We start from the raw sequence: 23,202 nt of genomic DNA, 5'->3' as shown, positions 1-23,202 counted from the left end.
ATTTTGTTGTAACTGCTTTTTTCTTAGAAAAAATATATTTATAGGTCATATTTCAAAAAATATTGAAATGGTAAAAAATGCTGCTTCTATCGCAATTATCGTTTCACTATCATCCTTGGGCCATAAGAATACTGTCTAAATGTCCCATATCCTCATCAAAAATCCCTTGAGATAAGGCTAAAATTAGGTCCCAAAAACGTCATCAAAATGCCCTGTACCATTACGGTAGTCTCTTAGCCCACTACTAAGTATGAAAATCGTTCAGTCTTTGAAGAAAGCATAGAAATTTGTGGAAATTCATTTTCAGCCTCATTGAGCAATTCTAAAACTAGAGCTGAGAAATTTGACCATTAATACGTCGCTACAAGGTTGTTTAACATTGTGAATCGTCTGGAAAATTAAAATAAGGTTTTAATAGCGCACACGAATCTTAAAGCTGCTAAAAGAAAAAAAAAATGCTTTTGATGAAAGAAGAGTTGGTAAATTAAATCTATGGATGAAGCCTATACTTTACAGAAAATCCCTAGAAAGGGATGCAAAATATATCACAAGAACATCGTCAATATATCATGTTTCATTGGTAATCTTCAAAAAGGTTTTGTAATTTGAGGGCAAGCAGCCCCCTTGCTTGGCCTTTTATTTGCTTCCCATCTCCCCAAAACATCCTATCAAAATTCTGAGACAGCCATTTGCTCAAAATAGTCAGATTATTAACAAAAATATGCCTCCAGGGACAAAATACCCCTCGGAGCCTCTGGGACGAGAGCTTTAATTTATGCAATTTCCTCTATTTTTAAACACGTATTTAAAATGAAAAACGGACAACGATTTATCCTAGGTGTTCGATTATGTCAAAACTTCTAGATATCAGCGTTTGGACCTAGAACGTCAAATATTTTATTGAAGGGGGAGGGATTCACTTAAATGGGCCATACAACTTTTTGTTCCTAATTAGTCTTCCTGATTAGTGAGCTCTTACGGGTTGTTGGCTTGTCCAAAATTCCCAGAGTTTTCTCACGAATATAATCTGGAAATACGCGCTTACTTCAGTAAATCAAAAGACACTGTATGCAGCTGTATTTTAAAATTATTTACAGTACAAAGAGATGATGTTGAAAATTTAAGGGGAATATCGAAATTGGGGGGGGGCAGGAGAATTAAATTGAAAGACACTATGTGTATTCAGGTCATCGAAATAGCTGCCTGCAATATCTTGGTAGCGGCCGAAGGATGGAGTTGAAACTTTCAGGTTTGATTTGAGAATGGAACGAGGGAGAAACTTAAAATGAACTGAAATTATTCCATATGAGGGATGCTGCCCCTCATCTATCCCTCGCTCCTTACGCTGAAGCTTCACCTTTCTCCCAATCGTTTTACGGAGACTGCTGAAGCACAAGGTGCTTCTTACTGTAGACTGAAAAAACCTTGTATTTTTTATTTATTCAATTCAAAGAGACTATTTGCTGCCATTTTGTCAAAATGATGCATACGCAGAATCTCAGGAATGGTTAGGGATATGAATTTAAAATTTTCATATAATGTGTGGGGGAGAACGGAAGTTGAACTATGACTTGGAGAAAAAGACACTCCGTGTATGCTGGTTATTGAAATAGCATGTCTTCACTATCTTGGGAACAGCTTTGGGGAAAGATTTGAAAATCTTCCGGCCCTGGAAAAAGGAAGGGGGAACAAGGATAATTCAAATGTATTTTTGGAGGAGATGGAAGGGGCTTAATAAATTTTTGTCTCTAATCGAAGTAAAAAGAACACTTTGCAATATGAGATCCTATGGAACTTATAATTACTGCATGATTAAGTAGTAAGATACATCAAAAAACGCTATGGGGTGTCAGATTGCCAAAACAACGTATCTCTGATATCTTGGGAGTGGCTTAGGATTTAAAATTGTAGCTTTCAAGGAACGTTAAAAGGGGAGGGACAAGGGGGTATTGAATTATGACTTAGCAGAAGCTGAAAGCTAAATAAAAAGTTACTGTGTAAGGTTAGGCTATCAAAATACAATATCTGCAAACGACGGCCCTTTAAGATTGGAAATTAAATCTTTTATTGCCCCTTTTTAGAGTTACAGCCTCTACGGGGCTCATACAGCCATATAGAAATATGTGCTAGATTTCTAGACTGTTATTTTGTTCAAAATGGTCAAAAGGATCAATAAATATGAATTCAAGAATGCCGTGACTCCCGAGGCTCCTTGGACAAGGGCAATAAATCATGCAAGTTACCAATCGCTTATACATAGGGTTTACTCGTCAAGAACGGCTTTGGTGTATGAGCTCAATTGAGCTCATTTGAGCCCTGCGGAGGAAGGGCGAGTGAAGCCCTATTTCTTACTTAGGGGCAGGAGTAAATTTTGAAAAATAAATGCCCATCCAGGTCATGAAAACACTATATCCGCAATTTATCGAGAATGGCTATGTGTTTCAAGTTAAAACTTCCAGGTACTCTTTTTAAGAGAGGCTATCAGTGAACTCATTTTGAAACATGACCTCGAGATGTATTTATTTAAACAAACTAGAGAATGCTTAACATATATTTTGTTTTCAGTAAAGTGCTAATTAGGCTCAGACACTCTTGTTTATCGTATTTTTTGTTTGTTATTAGTTTAGCTTGTTATGTTATTATTAATTCTTAATAAGAATTAATAAGTTCTTGTTTTATTCGCTATTATTCTTAAGTTATGTTTGTTTTGTGTTCATTTATCCATTGATAGTAGTTTCTGTTTGTCTTAAATGTTCAATATTATATGACTTTCTGTTTGCTCTTCTTTGGTTTTAATGTAGCTCTTTACTCTTCTTTGAGCAGTTATTTGCAAAAACTCATTTAAAATTTATTTCAAGAAGACAAAGATATATTAGAATACAACCTAGTGACAACGTCAAAAAGCCTAACGCAACCTTCAGACAACGTTGCTGTTTTTACGAAAAATGAGGTTTACCACCCTGATTTGTGAACTCCAATACGGAGCTAAAATGAACTGACAAAATAATTGAGACGATCAGTGGAATCAGAACCTCATTTTTACCAATTAAAAACTTCCATGCGCTATCAAAACCCCTTATTTTAACATTAGCAACAATTCAAGACGTTTTACTAACGTTCTTGTGATTTAGTTTATTCTTCTCTTTCTAGAAACTTTCAGTATAGCTGATACCTCGTCTATGGCTTTAACTTCTCGACTCTGATACGTAAGAATTTTTTTTTTTTGGATCGACGTAGTGTGGCGTTTAAACGACGTTCTTATAATCTGGCGATAAAAACAAGATGGCACTGCTTGCTAAAGAATTTTGTTTTGTTTATTTCAAGATTTTGTTGCGTCATTAAATGCCATGTTAATTCTTTTGACGATTTACTATGTTAAAAGATGTTTTGAAGAGGTTACAGTGACCGAATTTCTCCTCTCCATTTCCAGAATTTTATAGCGCAGTCGAAAGCCTGTTTCATTCAATTTTCATCCTTTCTCCACACACTAAATTATTCTTCTAATTTTTGAAAATTAGCCTTGTAATACGAATTTTGTACAATTATGATGGACATAATCCAATTCCAGCTTCCCCACCCCTCCCAAAAACGTTCTTGGTAGAAGTCGGTTTTTTTTTATTCAAACTTGCTTAAAGATGACTTTTTTCCTTCTGCGTTTAGGATTGGGCACAAATTCATTACTAAAAAAACATGAGTGCTTGCCTTATTCCAAGTTACATAAACGACATAAATAAATTCCTAGTCTTAAGAATTAGATTATCGGGTGATTGATGATGAATCCAACGATTGTCTAATGTGGAAATAACGTGATTAGAAGAGCTGGTGGAGGGTGGAATTTGGAAAAGTCCCATTTTCTATCCCGGGGAATCATTCGACATGGTCTGATAGTTTCACGTTTCTGACAAAGATAAATCATAGCTGTAATTGTTTCAATGAAGAAAATAAATTAGTAGTTGAAAACTACTGTTTTTGTGTAAGGAAATTATTTTTTTAGCGCGTAAAAGCATCGAGACATCAGGTTCGTTCCCATCCTCACGATATTAAATATCCAGAATAACCTACTGAAAAGAGAAGGGGACGAAAATTCTTATCCGACGGCAAAAATATTTCAGACTAAGCTTATTTTCCTTAAAAAAGAAAAAGAAATCGTATAATAAATATCTGTTCGACTAATTATGAAAAGAGAATGCTCCCCTACAGCAAAACGCACCTGGTTCACTTTACTCTCTGCAGAGCTGCAGTTAAATGAAGAGCCGTTGGGTATGTTCTAATCCGAAGTCTCAAGGGTTTCAAATTTGCCAAAAATTCTTGATACTTTCCTTATAATTAAACTGTTTATATGTTTGTTTACTGCCCATCACTCGCCCCAATTCTTTGCAAGAATATTTTATTGTTTCATTTTTATTGTCTAAAAGATACATTTTTCATATTGGAAAACAGTCCTTAGTTTTCATATTTCAGAAATATCTACTGCCTATTCCCAGGGACTGAATAAAAATTAACACCGTGTAATGTGCATTTATTTTTGAATGGATTTGTCAATCTTGGATCTGAAAAAGTATTCTAACCTCAGGATAATACAGTTGTATGCTTGCACAAAAATAATAGTTTTTGCGATTTTCACCAAATTTAATCCGGTTCTTATTTTAAGCGCATGCGTCATGGTAGTGCAACGGTCTCGCTGAAACATTTCAACTGAGCAGGTAGAAAACGCACCATAATATAAGAAAGGAAAAAAAAAAAATGGTTTTTAGCTCAATTCCATGGTTTTAGTTTTACCTTTTGCACTTTAACAAATAGAAAAAGTGATTTGATATGCATGAAAATTTAAAAAAATGAAAAAATCTTTCAAATGTTCCCGTTACTAACCTTAAAGAAATCATGTCAATTAAAAACGAAAAGAAATTAAAAACGACGTTCCCCAAAACAGAAGCATTATAAATAAAACGACGGGGCTTGTAAAAATTTAATTCGAGCAGAAATAAAACTATGTAATTATTGGAACCTAAAACGAATAGACTTTTCTACGAATGAATAAATGAAATGCAAAACGACAAGAAATAAAAATGAATAATCACACCAAACGTTGACATGATATATCCTTATATAGATGAATGGATGAATCTAAAACAAACCCCAAATTGCCATAAATAAAAGAAGAAATACCCTACATCTAAAGGCCAGAGTATGATTTCGAACTGTCCGTTTTTTAATTTTCATAAAGTCAACAGCTTGTCAATGACAAAATAATTTCAAAAAGATTACCGAGTCTTACAAGTAAGAACTAGAGCAATAGGAATGGACCTCTCCTGCCTCTCGAAGCCCTAAGTTGCTTGAGGTTCATTTTTGTTTAACTGGAAGATATGAATTTTGAACGATATAAGTTTAACTTTTCAAAACATAAAAAAATAATAATATGATAGTGATCAAGATTCCTAGAAAGAACTGATGAAAATAGATTGATTATTTAAAATATCATGTTATTAATTCCTAATTCCTTAAATTAGTTTCTTTTCGTTTTTTAATGGACATTGTATTATTTTGCCTAATATTTGAAAAGTTTTTCTCTATACAATAATTGTTTAATGCCGATCGGTTAAAACTGGGTTTGGTACATTATCGGGTGTCACGAATCCATTCAGCCCATTTTTCTTCAAAATATTTTCTACTCCTAGGTTTGTTTTGCCAACTGTATATTCTAACCAAGCTTCAAGCTGTTCAGAGACAATTGGGCCTATTTTGGGCCCTATGAATCAGTAGAAATTTTTTTTCAATTGTTTCTGTGCTTATTGAAATCTTTTTGCCCTTGTCTATACACCCTGTGAGCTTAGGCCAATCACAGAATGTCCAATTTCAGGCGTCACTTATCGGTAAAATCAAATCCTTAAATGCTTTGTCTACATTGGGGTCTATCTCCATCCAGTAAGCTTCAATCCCATGAAAAATGAAAAAAAAGATGTTTGCTTTCTTTAATACATTTGTGTCTCAAATACTTACTGAATTGTTTGTTTTTACTAGTTAACATTTTGAATTGATAATCAGAAATTAGCTCAGTTTTGCATCGCTAGTAAGTTTGAATTACCGCAGCTTGACCTTTTGTTATATTTTTAGCAATGGGGAATTGTAGAACTCCATCAAAAGCAAACCTAATTTAAAGAATATTTCACGATCAAGTAGCGTTTGACCGTACACGTAATAAACCATATCGACTGATTGACTGTAGGAGAGACATAAAAATATTAAGCCTCGTTTCTGAAACTACAAATCGAAACGGCATATTTTTGCCAAAGGCTTTTGTTTTCATGAAGGTTCTTTAGGCCCTGAATACATATAAATTTCAAGCTGAATTCGAAATTTGACTATCTGTCTGTGTTTTTACAAAATATAATAAGAACAAAACATTTGCTGGTCCTCTTCTGGGGCTCATTAGACCTGAAACTTTATTTTTTTACATAAGGCTCCCCTTGGCCTAGGGACTTATGGCTGTAAATTTTAAACTGCTTCTGGGCTTACTGCTTTCAGTTTCAATCAGTTCTGTAAAAAGAGTTCGTCGGTCCACGTTTTTCCCCTTGTGTTGGGGCCCTTTTTACCTAAGGACTTTAGCATAAGAACAAGAAGGAGGAGGCTGCTAAAAATAATTGGAACATTATCTTTTACTGATTTTTCAGATGATGACTAGTTGGTGAGTTTTTAAGTGCTAACTCATTTACATTGGTTTTCACCTTAACTAATTTGCACAATGCCTAATAATTTTGTAACTACTAAAGTGATATTCTGTTTTTCTTCAAGCAAATTTAGACCGTGTCTTCGTCGTCACATTTTCAGACCAATTTAACAGATTGATTTTTATTTTTCTGGCATCTCCGGTTGCCACTCAGGCTCGAAAGCTAAACTAGTCATTATAAAGCGGCATTTTTCAGGAAAAGTCAAATCTGGCAATCAAAAACTGTTTTTACTGACTTGGTATTTGACAGACTTAGAGTGAAAAAGGCAGAATAAAGACATGACTTAGCAAATTCGTCACTTCATTTGTAGTTTTCATGGGTACTTTCCGTTGGTTTTTAAACGGTAAGCCTAATTTTTTTTTTATTAAATTAGGAAATCTCTTTAACGAGCTGATGTAGAAGTGAAAATTTTTAGAAGTACTACTTTTGTACCCCACAAGAGGTGGGAATGAATAAAAAACATATTTGTCTTTAAATTTTATTCAGTTATAACATGTCCTAACCTACGGCAGTTAGTTTAATCTTTGAAACAAGCTGCCAACAGCATGAATATTTTCTGCCATAATGAGTGTTCTCAGACCCTGAGTTTCGGTAATGAGCATCCAACATCCATTTAAAAAAAATTTCAGCTACAAAAAGCCGACCAGAGCAATGTTAAAGCTTAAAAGCAGGTGCTCAGAGTAGCTGAGTCACGCCATTGGTGGTGGAACACAAAGCATTTGAAGTTGACTTTTATTTTACCATGTTTAACTACAGTTAAAATATCAGAAACACTATGACATGCGTTTAAAACAAATGACAGGATTTGGACTCGAAACCAGAAAGGCAAGGCAACAATTTTTGGTAAGCCTGTCCAAATGCCCACTACTGACGATACCATTGCTAAAATATGCTGTCCCTAGAAAAAAACTATTTAGGCGCAAAAGGGCAGTGAGAAATCGATTGGAAATACTTTAAATATGCAATGTTTTAAAATAAATGAATATGCACTGAATTTAAATATTATAACTGAAGTGTACGAAAAACCTTAGGTTTGGCTATCATAAAAAATTCCAACCTTGAAAAAAACTGTGCAATCAAATTTGGTATGTCTGAGAAGAAAAGTTTTCAACCCTGCAGTTCCAAAGCGTGAAGAATCCCTCATGCCTCATCCAGGGCTGTATCCAGGGGATATAAAATTATTTTTTCGGAGGGGGGAGGGATTACAAAAGAAACTTTTAAAAAATGCATCAAAAATCTGCTTATTTTCATTTTTGTTACATTTTTACGAGTCGGACAAACATTTGGGGGGTCAAAACCCCTTACCCTCTCCCCTGGTTGTGGCCTCGATCTCACGGGTTTGGGTATGTTTTTGTGTTTCTGATTTTGTGTCAAGAGTGATCATGTTTAATCTGGAGCCTTAAAACTTGAAGAGGGGTTATTCGAACATCCATGTTTAGTTCTATTAATCTTATTTTAAAGAAACAAGAAATGACATTGTTCCAAAATAAAGGTCCCACTTTCGATCATTTCTTTCTAGAAGAATAGTTTCGACCCAAACCGAACTTAAATGCTATGAGTAAAAATTAAAAGATACCAATTATTTTAAATTACCTAAAAGAAATAGCATAGTCTGCGTTTTCATAACACACGGTCGCGAGGTGGCTTTTCTACCATTAAATACATGTACAAATCCATATAAAATGAAAAAATAATGTAGACCGAATTCTGGAAAGTTCCTTTGTATTCCAATAAATAAAATAAGGTTTTTCAAAGAAAAGATAATACAGAATTTAAGACTCAAAACAAGCCGAAATTAACTTACATGAGGTACAAAACTTCAAACAAACCTAATTACAATGAACAATGAAGTCAAAGGAAAAAAGAAGAAGAAATACTACAAAAGAATCTGTTGTTGCCTTAAACCGTCCAAAAAGTAAAGGAGGTCATTTGCACTTTTCTGTCCAATTTTATGCACATTCTATTGTTATAATAAATACAGAAAACTTCTCAAAATATATTTTTTTAGCATGGACTAAATGGTACACTAAACTTCGCGAGAATACTAAATTCAAACTACACTCTTTTCATCTAGCACCCTTTACTCAGCAGCAAAATGATCAAGTCTCAGTAAACAGTCCTTTTTTTTACTCTAATCATTTGCAAAAGTTTAGCCTCTAAAATTAACTTCATTTAAAGTTGTCTATGTTGAAGTTTAAATTCTACTTTATTAAAAGCATAATAAAGTGTAGCCGATATAATTACAGCCAAATGTTAATTATAATTTTGGTCATCTACCGACGCATTAAAAAAAAAAAAACTTGAACTGAAAATTGTATTGTTTTAAGGGAAAATATAATAAATAAATAAAATAGAAATAAACATTATATTTTTGATTAAAGTTTCTTTAAACGAAACTTGAATTTTCTTTAGTAGCAACGTGGCTAATTACTTTATTGTGAAAAACATTGATTTTTCTAATTAATCATTAATAAGAAGGACTAAGCAGTTTTTAAGCCCTTGCGCAAAAACGATCTCTCAGATTTTAAACTAATCTTCTAATTAAATTCCAGCCGTTGTTTTTCATATTTAGAAATCTAAGAAAAGTCATGACAAATCCTCAGGTTATGTTGAAGCTGTCATCTGATATCCGGGAAAGTAATTAACTCCAACTGTTCCTTGAGGCCCCGTGCCAGAAGAGAGAACCAAGTCGGCTTTAATTAAGTGATTCTAAGTGGTTAACGACAAATGTGTCGGGATCGTTTGTGGAAACAAAAAGTTGCAAACATTCTTATCTAAATAAAGGGTTTACTGCTCAGAGGAATGAGCAAAGCTGAATGGCTAGACAGGACTCAGAGCTTTAAAGTTGTGCACCAAAGACAATACATAAACAGCAATTTGCAGAAAGAGAACAGGTGCAAAAAAAGAAGTTGTCGCTATTTCGATTTTCTCAGACTAGGAGTCTGTTTTGGAGCAAACCATTTTAGTCCATCTGGTCAGAGACTCAGAGCTTTAAGGTTGTGCACCAAAGACAACACATAAGCAGCAATTTGCAGAAAGAGAGCAGGTGCAAAAAAGAAGTTGTCGCTATTTAAATTTTCTCAGACTATGAGTCTGGTTTGCAGCATACCATTTTAGTCCCTCTGGTCAGAGACTCAGAGCTTTAAGGTTGTGCACCAAAGACATTACATAAGCAGCAATTTGCAGAAAGAGAGCAGGTGCAAAAAAGAAGTTGTCGCTATTTAAATTTTCTCAGACTATGAGTCTGGTTTGCAGCATACCATTTTAGTCCCTCTGGTCAGAGACTCAGAGCTTTAAGGTTGTGCACCAAAGACATTACATAAGCAGCAATTTGCAGAAAGAGAACAGGTGCAAAAAAGAAGTTGTCGCTACTTCAATTTTCTCAGACTATGAGTCTGGTTTGCAGCATACCATTTTAGTCCCTCTGGTCAGAGACTCAGAGCTTTAAGGTTGTGCACCAAAGACATTACATAAGCAGCAATTTGCAGACAGAGAGCAGGTGCAAAAAAAGAAATTGTCGCTATTTAGATATTCTCTGACTAGGAGTATGTTTTGCAGCATACCATTTTAGTCCCTCTGGTCAGAGACTCAGAGCTTTAAAGTTGTGCACCAACGACAACATATAAGTAGCAAATTGCAGAAAGAGAGCAGGTGCAAAAAAAGGAGTGTCACTTTTTAGATTTTCTCAGACTAGGAGTCTGTTTTACCGTATACCATTTTAGTTGCTCTGGTCAGACGGCAGAAAGTTCTTACCTATTTTAGAGTCATACCATCAAGGTAGACACAATTCTTGAAGCTGTGGTTTAAGAATCCAGACCTTTTTAGGTTCGATCGACTCAGAAAAGTTCTCAACGAGATCACGTCGTTAACTAAATCTATTTACTCTACATATCAAGGAAGTCAAAGCACAAGTGCAATCAAACCAAATGCCAGACATAGAGAAGAGATAGATTCGAAATAGCTAGCCTATAAGCCGCTTGACCAACTGTTTAATATTTGTTGGAGGTTTTAAACATATTAAAATTGAGGCCGAAAACAATTGTGGCAACAGTCAGTAGTAATCACAAAAACAGCCTATCTAATAGACTCAGTGACAGTTCTAGGCCTAAACAGGTGGTAGTTGCCTCCCCCCAGTTTTTCAACATCTGACCTTGAAATCCTTTTATTATATATTTTCACAATCCTATTAAGGTATCTTGCACCCAGGAGCTTAATTTGCTATGGTACAGATGAGGGGATAGCTTCCCTCCAGCTCCTCCTTCTAGCTGAAATTTAGTGTCTTCAAAAGGCTTGTCAAAACTAAGATAGTTCTACATAATTCAAGCGTCCACAGAAGTTTTCCTTGTTTTCCTTTTCCGTCCTCAGCTTTCCTTTGTATACCTTTGGCTCATTTTTCATTTTTTACTTTCATTTTCAATTGAATTGCGAAAGTTGGTTCCCTTTTTGCCAAGCTTTCAATGTTTATTATTTTTACAGAGGTAATTCATATGGGGCAGGTTGTCGCACTAACTCTGGAGTGGGTTAATTTGATTGGAAATCAGAAGTTCTAGTGCCCATTTTGAGACTCAAAATTGATTAGAGGGCTACTAGCACCCCCACGCCGTCTTTTGTCCAAATGCACTTGATCAAATTATTGAGGTAGCTATTTTGTTCAAATAGTCCAAGTTTCATATAATGAAAATGTCTGGGGCTGACAAAACCTTCCAGAACCCGGAGACAAGCAGTGTAAATTATGTCCCAGGAGCATATAAGGTTTTTATGAAAGGCATGGTCCTATTGACTTTGGGAGGGACTCATTTGATTGGAAATTGAAAGTTTCGGTTCGATTCTTGATAGTCAAAAGTGATCAGAGGGTCACTAGCCCCCACGCCCTGTTTCCGCCAATGAACCCGATTGACATTTTGAGAAAGTCATTTTGCTCAACATATCATATAAAAATGCCACTGGGTTTGACCCCCCCCCCAGGGATAAGGGTTGTAAATCGCACCCAGGGGAATATAAGGCTCTTAGGGAAGGGTTAAACTGGAATTAAAAATTCCAGTTTTTTTCTAGAGTCAAAAGTGATCAGACAGCAAGTAGCCTCCACGATATCCCTCTTTTTCCCAAATACATCCGATTGTAATTTTGAGGTAACAATTTTATTCAAAATTATCCAACGATTATATAACAATGCCTCCGAGGTTGACACAAACCCGCAAAGCCAAGGGTTTAGGTTGTAAGTTATAAGCTCGGGGAATATAAGGGGTTTATGGAAGGAATGGTCAGATAAACTTTGAATGAGGCTCATTTAATTGGAAATTGAAAATTCTATTTCCTTATTTTGTTATTCAACACTGATCGGAGGACAACAGGTCTTCTCCTTCACGCCCTCTTTTCCCCAAATACATTCGGTCGAAATTTTGAGAGAGCCAATTTGTTAAAAATAGTCCAAAGATCATATACCAATGCCTTCCGAGTTGACCCCCCCACCCAAAGCCCAGAGAAAAGGGTTATAAATTGTGCCTCAGGGACTTATCAGGTTTTTTATGGATGGCGTGGTCGTGTAAACTTTGGAGGAGGTACATTTGATCGGAAATTGAAAGTTCTATTTCCTCATTTAAGGGTGAAAAGTGATCTTAACAACAGGCCCTCCCCTTTTCACTTTCTTTTCGCTAAAAGCATCCGGTCGGAATTTTGAAACAGCCACTTTGTTAAAAATAGTCCAAAGATGATATAACAATGCCTTCGGAGTTGTCACCCCCAGAGCCCAGGGCAAGGATTTAAGTTATGCCTCAGGAACTTATCAGGTTTTTATGGAATGGGTGGTCGTGTTAACTTTGGAGGAGGATTATTTGATTGGGAATTGAATGTTCTTGTTCCTTTTTAAGAGTTAAAAGTGATCAAAGAGCAACTAGCCCAACTCTCCACACTCTTTGTTTCCAATAGTGTTTGATAACAATTTTAAGATAGCCGTTTTTTTCAAAACTGTCCAAAGATCATATTACAATGCCTCCGGATTCAAAACAACCCCTTAGAGCGTAGGACATAGGTTGTAAGTTACGACCAGGGTCATATATGGTTTTATGAATTTGGTGGTAGGTAAAATTTAGAGGAGGCTCATTTGATTGGAAATTGATAGTAGTAGTTCTGTTTTAAGAGTCAAAAATTATCTGAAGGCAACGAGCATCACCGTTTATACCCTTTTCCCCCAAACGGATCTCATCAAAATTTTAAAATAATTGCAATATATTTACAATATTGTTATAAATAGTTCATTAGCACAGGCGAGCTAGATATACAAATTTCGCAAATTTTAATTACAGGAGTTTTCCCAAGTTGTAATTTATAGAAGAATAAAACTTGATAAAATGTATTTTCTTTGAATGAGGGGGGGGGGTAAAACAATGTTGTGGTCGGTCGAACCTATACTCTTTGCAGTATGCTTTAAATCCTTTCGGTACAAAGTATTTTCTTGTTACTAAAAATATTCCCTGATAATTATTTTTCCAAAGAGAAATATTCCATGGTGCAGTATTACAGATTAATCTGATATAATGCTTCAGCAATAAAATTGGGAGCCAAGGATATAATAGAAAATTAACTTTTTCTCCGAGTCCCTGCATTTAAAACTATAATAAAGTGATAGCTATGAAAGTCCACAATGAAATAAGTTTCCAATTACTAAATTTGTTCTCAATTATTGCATTAATTCTATTTACTGACTATTTTTTCCATGCGTTTTGCAGATAATGTCATAATTTACTGTTCTACATCTTCTTTTGATGATTCATTGATTTTAAATACCTTATTTATGAGATAATCATTTACTTATTTACCAAAATGTTGGAGTAGCCATCTTGTGCAAAATAGTCAAAAAGTCAAATACCTATGCCTCTGGGTATGTCAAAACCCCCACAGTCCCAGAATAAGTCCTAAAAGGAGTAAAACTTAAATTTAACATGCAAATCAACCTTATAATGAACAAAAATCAATACAAACAAGAGTTTAGCTACTGCCCCCTCCCTTAGGTGTAGAAGTCTAAAACCTACTGTAAATTATCAGAATTAGTATATATAAAAAAACATATATATCTTATATATCAACATATATATTAGCACAGGCAAGAATCATAAACAGCCTTACAAAATGTTGTAAAAATTCTTCAATCTGGCCCGAGTTTCACACATAAGGACAAGCCTTGTTCAAACGAGAACATCCAATACTATTTCTAAATAACAACAGAGGTTGCCCGACAACACGAGTCCCGATTACTCCCATTTGGCTTAGCTTAACTTTCAAGAATTTAGGGGTGAGGGTAAAGGAACAGAAAAAACCCACGCATTTTTAAAACCGATTCTTAACATGGAATATTGTGACGATTTATCTTGTTATACTGTTTTTAAAAGTCATTTATTTTCTTCTCTTTTAAATGTGTGAAACATCTATTGGCTGAATATTACGATCCATTTAAATCTATTTAGTTTGCAAATAGAGTGTAAATAAAGTCTATCCCCTAAGTTGGTTGTTAGTGACCACAGCACCACCTTTTTTTGTAGTAATTTCTGTTTGTTTAAAGTTTGTTCCGTTGTTTATTGTGACTTTGATGTGGTGTCAGGCTTCACTTTTAAGTATTGTAGTTTCGGCTCGTTTTAATTTTCGTATTTGATATATGTTAATTTCTTCTCAATTTAATTTCAAGCTCAACTTTTTATTTTAAATCTTAATATTTCAGTAAAATCCTGTTTTATTATTTGAAAAAGTGAAGTTTTTTTACATTACTCAAAAGATAAAGCATTGTAGCCCCAAGAAAATCAGCTTCAGAAACAAATCCTAGAGATTTAATAAGCCTCAAAGCCGCATCTGCTAAGCCTCCAAATCTGATCGCAATTTTCCCTATTTGATAGACACATCACTGATAAGACTTTAGTGCTGAAGGCTTCTCTAGCTGTAATCCCTTTGTAATGATGTGTCCCTCCCTATCGGGGAAACTAAGATCAATTCGGTGATGTTGAACAGGTTCTATTATTTATAAACAGGGAAGTCTCCCTTGGTTTTAAAAGATTAACCTATACTTTATTCCATTAAACGCACCTGTAATTTTGGACAAATGGTTCTCATGAGATTACAGCAAAAGGGGGAACTGTCTTTTTCTTTAATGAAAAATCAGTGAATTGGAACACTTTCGTTGAAATTATCTAGAGACACATGTTATTTAGCTTTTACAGAATGTTTCTGAATTCTGATCTGAAAGCTGAGGAAAAAGTGCTATCTATGTTTATTGAACATACACCCTATAGCTAAATTAACTCCTTGGTGACTAAGTAAAAAAAACTTAACCCAGTTTACATTTGACCACAAATGCTAGAAGATGAGCAAATACTCCGGGATAGTATCGCAAAGTAACATCCTTAATAGTTGTTTTATTATAAAGCAATAATTTAGATTCCAAATACTTCTAAAATCATTTCAATTCTTCATAAGTGAATTTTGAGGAAAAGCTGTCTTTGCTCACATGGCGGCAGCAGTAGCTGAACCTTTCAACTATGCCGAACCAAATGAATATATCAGTATTTTGATTGGATGTGTTTGAGGAAAAAGGAGCGTGGGGGAGGAGAGTTAGTCTCCAATCTTTTGGGTCATTTGAATAGGGCATCAGAACTCTTAGTTTCTGTTCGGCTGAGACTTTTCCTGATCTCCTAAGACCACTGATTTGATACGACCATCCCTGGGAAGAAAAAGACCCAAATAAGAAAGGAAGCTTTATCTTTCTTCTGGCAAGATACAAATTTCCAAATTTTGTAGATAGAAACTGGATACCTCTACAGTAGACTTCTCTGAAAATCTGATGGTGTAATTTTCATTAAGATCAATTAAATTTTCGGGGTGCTCTTCCTTTGTCAAAAATCCGCCAAATTTTATCAGGCTCCTTACTTTTGATAAGCAACATTAAACTTCCTTATTTTTATAGATTTAAAATCATCATAAGAGCCAATTCTTTTGATTTATTAATTGTTACCAAATTCCTTTCCATTAGAATTTTGGCTACTATTGAAACGAGTCATTCCTTACTTACAGTACGTTACGGCTAACTGTTTGATAGACAGCGGGCCATATAAGATTATGTACAAGCAGTGTTTTCTCAGAACTTATTTACATCAGAAGAACCCATTGCAGTGTCTCAAATGTTGTTCAAAAATCAAAGTTCATTTTTTAATTAATATTAAGTAATTCGCAATTAAAGCCGTCAATGACATTACAGGACAATTACATTTAAAATTAAAAATTCTCATAAAGATCGGACGAACAATCCAAAAAATGGTCGACATTTGACGAAGATAAGAAAAGCTGTGTGGTAATACAGTAACTATTTGGGCTCACTATCAAGTCTTATAGGAAGTAGTTCATAGACAATGATATTACTGTAAAAAAAAACATAAGTTACTGAGACTTTGGTGCCCCCTACATCTGACAGCCAGATCATATGTCCTGTCTAGCTCCTTTAAGTTCACTACTGTCCTTATCCCAGATTTAATGGGGAATTCATTCATGAGAAATTGCTTCCCAGGAAATTTTAACCACACAGATTACTACAACCAAATTGTATGAATAGAAAGTTAAATCCTGAGAAATTTTGTTCATGGAGGGTTTACAACGGAATACAGTAAAATTGGTGATAATCGGACATGAACACCCTATAGAGGATAAGATGTACAACAATTGGAACGTTTTCTACCATCCGGAAATTTTCGGAATTTAACCCAGAATTTTTTTTTTAGACCTTCCTTTTCTCTCCCCCACCCTCTATGTAAAATGTATTTATGTGTTCTGAAGCTTATTGGAATCTATAAAAAATTTGTTAAGGCAATCTATCTTGTGACTGAGGGAATTATAAAAAAAAAGTTTTATTTACTGAAAGTAAGGAGCAAAATCAAAATTTAAAACGAATAAAAGTTGTTATATAAGTGGGCCCCCTCCTCAATACCCAGCTTTGTACGCTTTTGTTTAAACTCTTAGGAAAGCTTATTATTCTAACCAACAGTCCTTATGTTTCAGGAGTCGTTTTTAAAGAATTGGGACAAACAGTCAAACTTTAGCACAAAGAGAAAGGTATTGAGGAGGGGACAGTCTCCCTCGTATACGTAATAATTTCTGTTTGTTTGAATTTTTGATGTTGCTCCTTACTTTCAGTTGAAACAACTTGTCATTTTATTCAGTTTCTGATCCTTATAAATAATGCCAGGTAATCATGCCTCCCCTCCATGGACAATTCCTTCCCTCCAAGGAAAATCTGTCCATGAAAATTTCTTCCCACATGAAATACCCCCTTCCCACGCACCAGGAAAATTTCCCCAGACAATTGAATTCTAACTAAAAATTCCCCTGGAAAATTTCCTGCGGACGATTCCGCATGAAATTTTTTCTTAGCGCACTTTCATTTGAAAAAAAAACTTTAATTTCTGATTCTTTTCAAACCATGTCAGAAAATCCCTTCCTCCGTTGAAAAGTTTTCCTGCAAATACCCCACCTTCCTTTACCCCCTAGTAGAAGATTTCTCCCACAGAAAATTCCCTCTGGAGAATTCATTCCATGGAAAAGTCCTCATGGACAATTTATCCCGTGGAAAATCCCCTGCCTATGTTAAGATTCTTTAGACAATTTCAACCCCGAAAAAAATTTCTCCCGTAAAATTCCACTTAGCATACCTACATGTAAAATGTTGTGGGCAAAGAGAAAGGATGACAAGTAAAAAGAATATCATACAGGAATTCTGGAAAATTTCCCCCGTATAAAATTTTACCTGGAAAGTTCACCCCCCCCGGAAACTTTCTCCACAAAGGAACATTTTTCCGTGGAAAATCTCCCCACCAGAAGACCCCCCCCCCAAAAAAAAATGTATGTTAACTGCCTAATAACAAATCCTATACGGAAAGAATGGGCATGAAACTAAATGGGTGTAATGCCTGATTTTTAACAATAAAGTATCTGGAAATGATGAGGGGTGCTATAGGGTGCAAGAGGGCCAGTACTAGTGTGGCATGGTGGAGTGAATCGAGATATTGTATCGTGATGGGCTAGCTTGCAGAAACTGGAACCAATGGATTTAATGCATGATTTTTAATAAGGGAAATATCTGTCGAAAGTCTTAGGAATGATGAGATGGTGCTAAAGGGCCAGTCATGGCGGGGCACAGTGGTCTGAATAGACATGGTTTATTGCAAAGGGTTTAGTTGCGAAAACATGAATCAATGGATTTAATGTATGATTTTTAAAAGAAAATTTCTTGAAAATGTCTTAGGAATGATGAGGGATGCTAGAGGGTACCCGATGCCTATTAATAGTGTTGAACAGTGGTGTGAATTGATTGGACTAACGTTTTCTAGAGCTTGAAGTTAATCTGAGAGGTGTTAAAAGAATTTTTTGACTGAGGGGGAGTGAAATTTAACGCTCAGTAAAATAAACGAGGCATTTTCATTAAAAGACCTCAAAAATATCTTAATGCGGCTTAAATTTAACTCTAATGAGATAATGTGAAATTTAAAGACAAAATATTATTCAAATGTGGGATTGTCAACCGGGAATGCATAGTCTTGGCTCAAAGAAACGAGGGATTTTCATTAGAAGCACTCAAAAATATTTTAATGTGGTTTAAATTTACCTCTGATACCAACCTTCCTCTCTGAAGTTTGTTGGTAGGATCCTCACATTTCTTTATGGTTCTTTCTGCTTATATTTTACCCTTTATATGCTTTTTTCATGTTTTGCTTTTTCCATTTTTGAGTTTTAATTTTTTTTTCTGTATTGTGCGGGGCAGCCAAATATTGCTAAGGTGGCGTGGATTGCTTGGGCTTACATGTCCTACAGCTTAAAGTTAAACTGGGAGGCGTTAAAAGTATTTTGTTCGTCTGAGAGAAAGTCAGATTTAACGATCAGTCAACACAATGAGTTATTTTCATTAAAATCCCTCAAATATATGTTAATGTGGCTTAAATTTACCTCTAACGAGATTATGTGAAATTTGAAGAGAAAATATAATTCAAATGTGCGCTTGTCAGTCGAGAATGTATGTTCTTGTCTCAAAGAAACGATGCATTTTCCTTAAAAGATCTCAAAATATCTTAATGAACTTCAAATTTACCTCTAGTAGCAAGCCTCTCCTCTGGGATTGGCTGGTAGGATCCCTATCTTTCTTCAATTCATGGTTCTTTTTGGTTATATTTATCCTTCATAAGTTTTTTTTCACGCTTGGTTTTTTTTTGCATTTTCTGAGTTTGAATTGCTTTTTTTTTGTGTTAGAAGGGCCAGCGGCATATTGCCATGGTGGCGTGAATTGCTCAGAATAACATGTTCTAGAGCTTAAAATTAAGCTGTGAGGTGATTTTTTCAACAGTAGGGGAATTAAACTCTAATATCTAATCAAAGAAATGTTGCATTTTCATTAAGACCTCTCAGAAATAACTCTGAATATTGTTTAAATTGATTTTTCGGAAATACCTCTTAATACGACTTAAATTTACCTCGAATAACAACCCTCACCCTCTATAATTATCTACTAGGGTTGGCTAGCCACATATTGTCAAGGTAGCGTGAATATGCATAGCCTTGGCTCAAAGAAACCGTGGCATTTTCATTAAAACCTCTCAGAAATAACTGAATACAAAAATCTGTCTCTTTTTTCTGTTTATTTGCAGTTCCATATTTCAAAATGTGATTTTCTTAGTATCTAGATTGAAATTAATGGAATGTAACAGGCAGGTAAATCTGATAGTGCAATATAAACGAGATATCGTTAATAAGACCTTTGGGAAACACCTGTTAATGCGGCTCAAATTTACCACTAATACAAGCACTCCTCTCTTGAATTGTTTGGGCTGGCGGGCTAGCCACATATTGGCACGGTGACGTTGATATGCACACCCTTGGCTCAATGAAACGTGGCATTTTCATCAAAAGTTCTCAGAAATTACCGAATGCAAAAATCAGTATCTTTTGTTTTTTTCGTTTGCATGTTTCATTTTTCAAAATGTGAATTTGTTAGTATCAAGATTTAAATTAATGGAATGTAAAAGGCAGGCGTATCTGATAGTGCAATAGAAGCGACATATTTTCACTAAGACCTCTGAGAAATAGCTCTTAATAGGGCTTAAATTTACCTGAAAAATGCGTTAAGAGCCACCTCAACATTACCTGATACCACTATCTAAAAGCATTACTTAATATTCAGGTGCACTTTAAATATGGGCAATTTCTAGTTATCGATTTTCCCCTCTGCTTGTAAATTATTGCAGGGATGTGGGAAAATGCAATTGATTTAATCATTCTAGTTTTCGCGAACATGGGGGTCTCAATGCGTGCAGTACGTTAACATGTAAAATGTGTTAGCCGAAACATAATATTAAAAAGGCTTTCTTATATCTTTCATTAATAAATGTTCCCCGAGCAGAATAAAATAAAAACTCATTGAAAGAAAGTGATATCTCTTAAAATATTGTGTAACACCCACGTGTGCACCGTTATTACGCTATTATCGTTGTTAATACCCCCGTGTTTTCCCTCCTTAGTTACGACCGGGGATTCCTCGCTTGACTAGCGGGATCCAACAAGTCCTATTGCGTCACAGCCAAAACTGAAAAATGAAACAGTACGTAACAAGTACCTACGGGGTGGAATTGGTCGCTAAGAGCCCCTGGTGTTTAGGTTAGAGGCCCGGTGAAACGGGATGTTAGGTTTCCCCCTTGGAATCAGACATCAGGGCTCCCAGTGAAATTGGATGATAGGGCCTCTTGTGGTTAGGTTAGGGGCCCGATGAAATTGGATGCTAGGGCCGCACGATGGGATTGGATGCTATGGCCCCTAGTGAAAATGGATGCTAGGGCCCCAGGTGGTTGGGTTAGGGGTCAGATGAAATTGGATGGTAGGGCCTTCGATGAAATTAGATGCTAGGGCCCCGATAGAATCGGATGCCGATTTGAAATTGGATACTAGGGCCCCAGAGGTTAGGTTAAGGGACCTGGTAAAATCAGATGCTAGGGCACCTAGTGGAATCGGATGCTAGGGCCCCATTGGAATTGGATGCTAAGGGGCCCGGTGCAATTGATCGCTAGGGCCTGTCGTCTCGAAGATTCCCCCACCAGTGGGCCCTGAAGCTTTTTTAAGAATCAAAGAAACTATTAGGTCACGTTTGCATTTTGACTAGCGGGTCCCCGTAGTTTTTAAAACACTCTCTATTAGGTAACAACCAAAGCCTATTACGTATTAAATAAAAAAAACAAGTTTTTTTAACTGAAAGTAAGGAGCGACATTAAAACTTAAAACGACCAGAAATTACTTCGTATATTAAAGAGGCTGCTTCCTCATCAACGCCCCGCTTTTTACGCTAGAGTTTGACTCTTTCTCTCAATTCTTCTTTTTAAAACAGTAAAAAACTTTAGCGTAAAGAGCGGGGCGTTGATGAGGAAGCAGCCTCTTTCATATACGAAGTAATTTCTGGTCGTTTTAAGTTTTAATGTCGCTCCTTACTTTCAGTTAAAAAAACTTGTTTTTTTTATTTAATTTCTGGACGTTTTTGAATCAATGCATGTTTTGATTTTGGCTCTCCACAGAGGAAAAATTAAAACAAAATTTGCATTTTTTTTTTGGCTAAATGGCTTTCTCATAATTTTGATCGAATGATTTTGAGAAAAAGAGAGCGGGGGAGGAAGCCTAGTTGCCCTCCTGTTTTTGGTTAATTAAAAAGGCAACTAGAATTTTTCATTTGTTACGATTATTTTTATTAGTAAAAGATTTACGTAACTTATAAATTAGCTTAAGTAAAGAACTTTTGTATTCTCATATTTTTATTACATATATGAGGGGGTTCCCCCCTTGTCAGATCCTTGCTCTTTACATTAAAGCTTAAATTTTGTCCCAATTCATTAAGAATGACCCCAGAATCACAAAAGCTGTAGAATAAATAGTTGAAATTACTAAAAATACTTTAGCGTAAAGAGCGAGGTATTAGGAGGAGGTGAGCCCCTCAAATGGGTAATAATTTCTGTTTGTTTTAAGTTTTAATGCTGCTCCTTACTTCCAGCTGAAAAAACTTTTTCATATTTATTTTTTCTTTTTTTTTTTAATAATGCTAGTAAATCCTGCGCTCCCTTCATGGAGATTTTCTTCCACCATGACAAACTATCGATGGAAAGTTCCTCCAGCATATCCCCCTCTTCTCAACCCCTCCCCCAACCAGAAAAATCCTCCTGAAAACGCCTGTACACTTCCCAATAACCATTACTATATGTAAGCACTGGTCAAAGTTTGTAACTTGTTGCCCCTCCCACGGGGACTGTGGGGGAGTAAGTCGTCCCCAAAGACATAGTTATAAGGTTTTACGACTACGCTGAATAAAATGGCTATCTCAGAATTTTGATTTGTTGACTTTGGTAAAATAATTAGCTTGGGAGGGGGCCTAGGTGCCCTCCAATTTTTTTGGTCACTTAAAAAGGGCACTAGAACTTTTCATTTCCGTTAAAATGAGCCCTCTTGCAACATTCTAGGACAACTGGGTCGATACGATCACCCCTGGGAAAAAGAAAAAAAAAAAAAAATCAAAAAAACAAATGAACACGCATCCGTGATCTGCCTTCTGGCAAAAAATACAAAATTCCACATTTTTGTAGATAGGAGCTTGAAACTTCTACAGTAGGGTTCTCTGATACGGTGAATCTGATGGTGTGATTTTCGTAAGGATTCTATAACTTCTAGGGGGCGTTTCCCCCTATTTTCTAAAATAACGCAAATTTTCTCAGGCTCGTAACTTTTGATGGGTAAGACTAAACTTGATGAAACTTATATATTTAAAATCAGCATTAAAATGCGATTCTTTTGATGTATGTAATGGCATCAAAATTCTATTTTTTAGAGTTTTGGTTACTATTGAGCCGGGTCGCTCCTTACTACAGTTCGTTACCACGAACTGTTTGAACAACCTTAGGAGTCCTGATTTACACCCGGTTTTATAGGCTTTTTTTAAATAAACTATTACATAACAGCCAAAGCGTATTACGTAGCATTTACCCGCATCGCTTAGAAAACATTCCCCATGATGTAAAAACCAAACCCTATTAGGTAACATGCACCTGCGTCTTGTTCGGATAAAAGGGATACCTGGCAACTTGTTTGGACGCCCTGGTGTTGCTGGCCACTTGTATCGCGGGAGTACTGGCCACTTAAAAGCCTTAAAGGGATACTACTGGAGGGGGGCTAGTCGCCCTCCAATCTTTTTGGTCACTTATAAAGGGCACTAGAACTTTTTATTTTCGTTCGAATGAGCTCTTTCCCTGTTTTCTAGGACTATTGGTTAGATCCGATCATCCCTGGGAAAAAAGAATAGAATAAACAAACAAGTAAACACGCGTCCGTGACCTTTCTTCCTGCAAAAAATTAAAAATTCCATATTTTTTTCAAATGAGAGCTTGAAACTTCTACAATAAGGATCTAGGATACACCAAATCTGACTGTG

General features: G+C 35.6%; 1 protein-coding gene across 1 annotated transcript in view; it reads left to right on the top strand.

Moving 5' to 3' along the window:
* The first annotated feature begins 7,049 nt into the window (after positions 1–7,049).
* Positions 7,050–23,202, top strand: part of LOC136040985 (cyclin-dependent kinase 4-like) — a 98,715-nt gene continuing 82,562 nt past the window's right edge. Inside the window, exon 1 of the mRNA XM_065725469.1 lies at positions 7,050–7,068. The gene's annotated coding sequence lies outside the window, so the exon portion shown is untranslated. The remainder of the gene's footprint in view (positions 7,069–23,202) is intronic.

The sequence above is a fragment of the Artemia franciscana genome, chromosome 21 (assembly GCF_032884065.1).
Source record: "Artemia franciscana chromosome 21, ASM3288406v1, whole genome shotgun sequence".
NCBI classification, from domain to species: domain Eukaryota; kingdom Metazoa; phylum Arthropoda; class Branchiopoda; order Anostraca; family Artemiidae; genus Artemia; species Artemia franciscana.
This window is presented reverse-complemented; position numbering and strand designations above follow the sequence as displayed.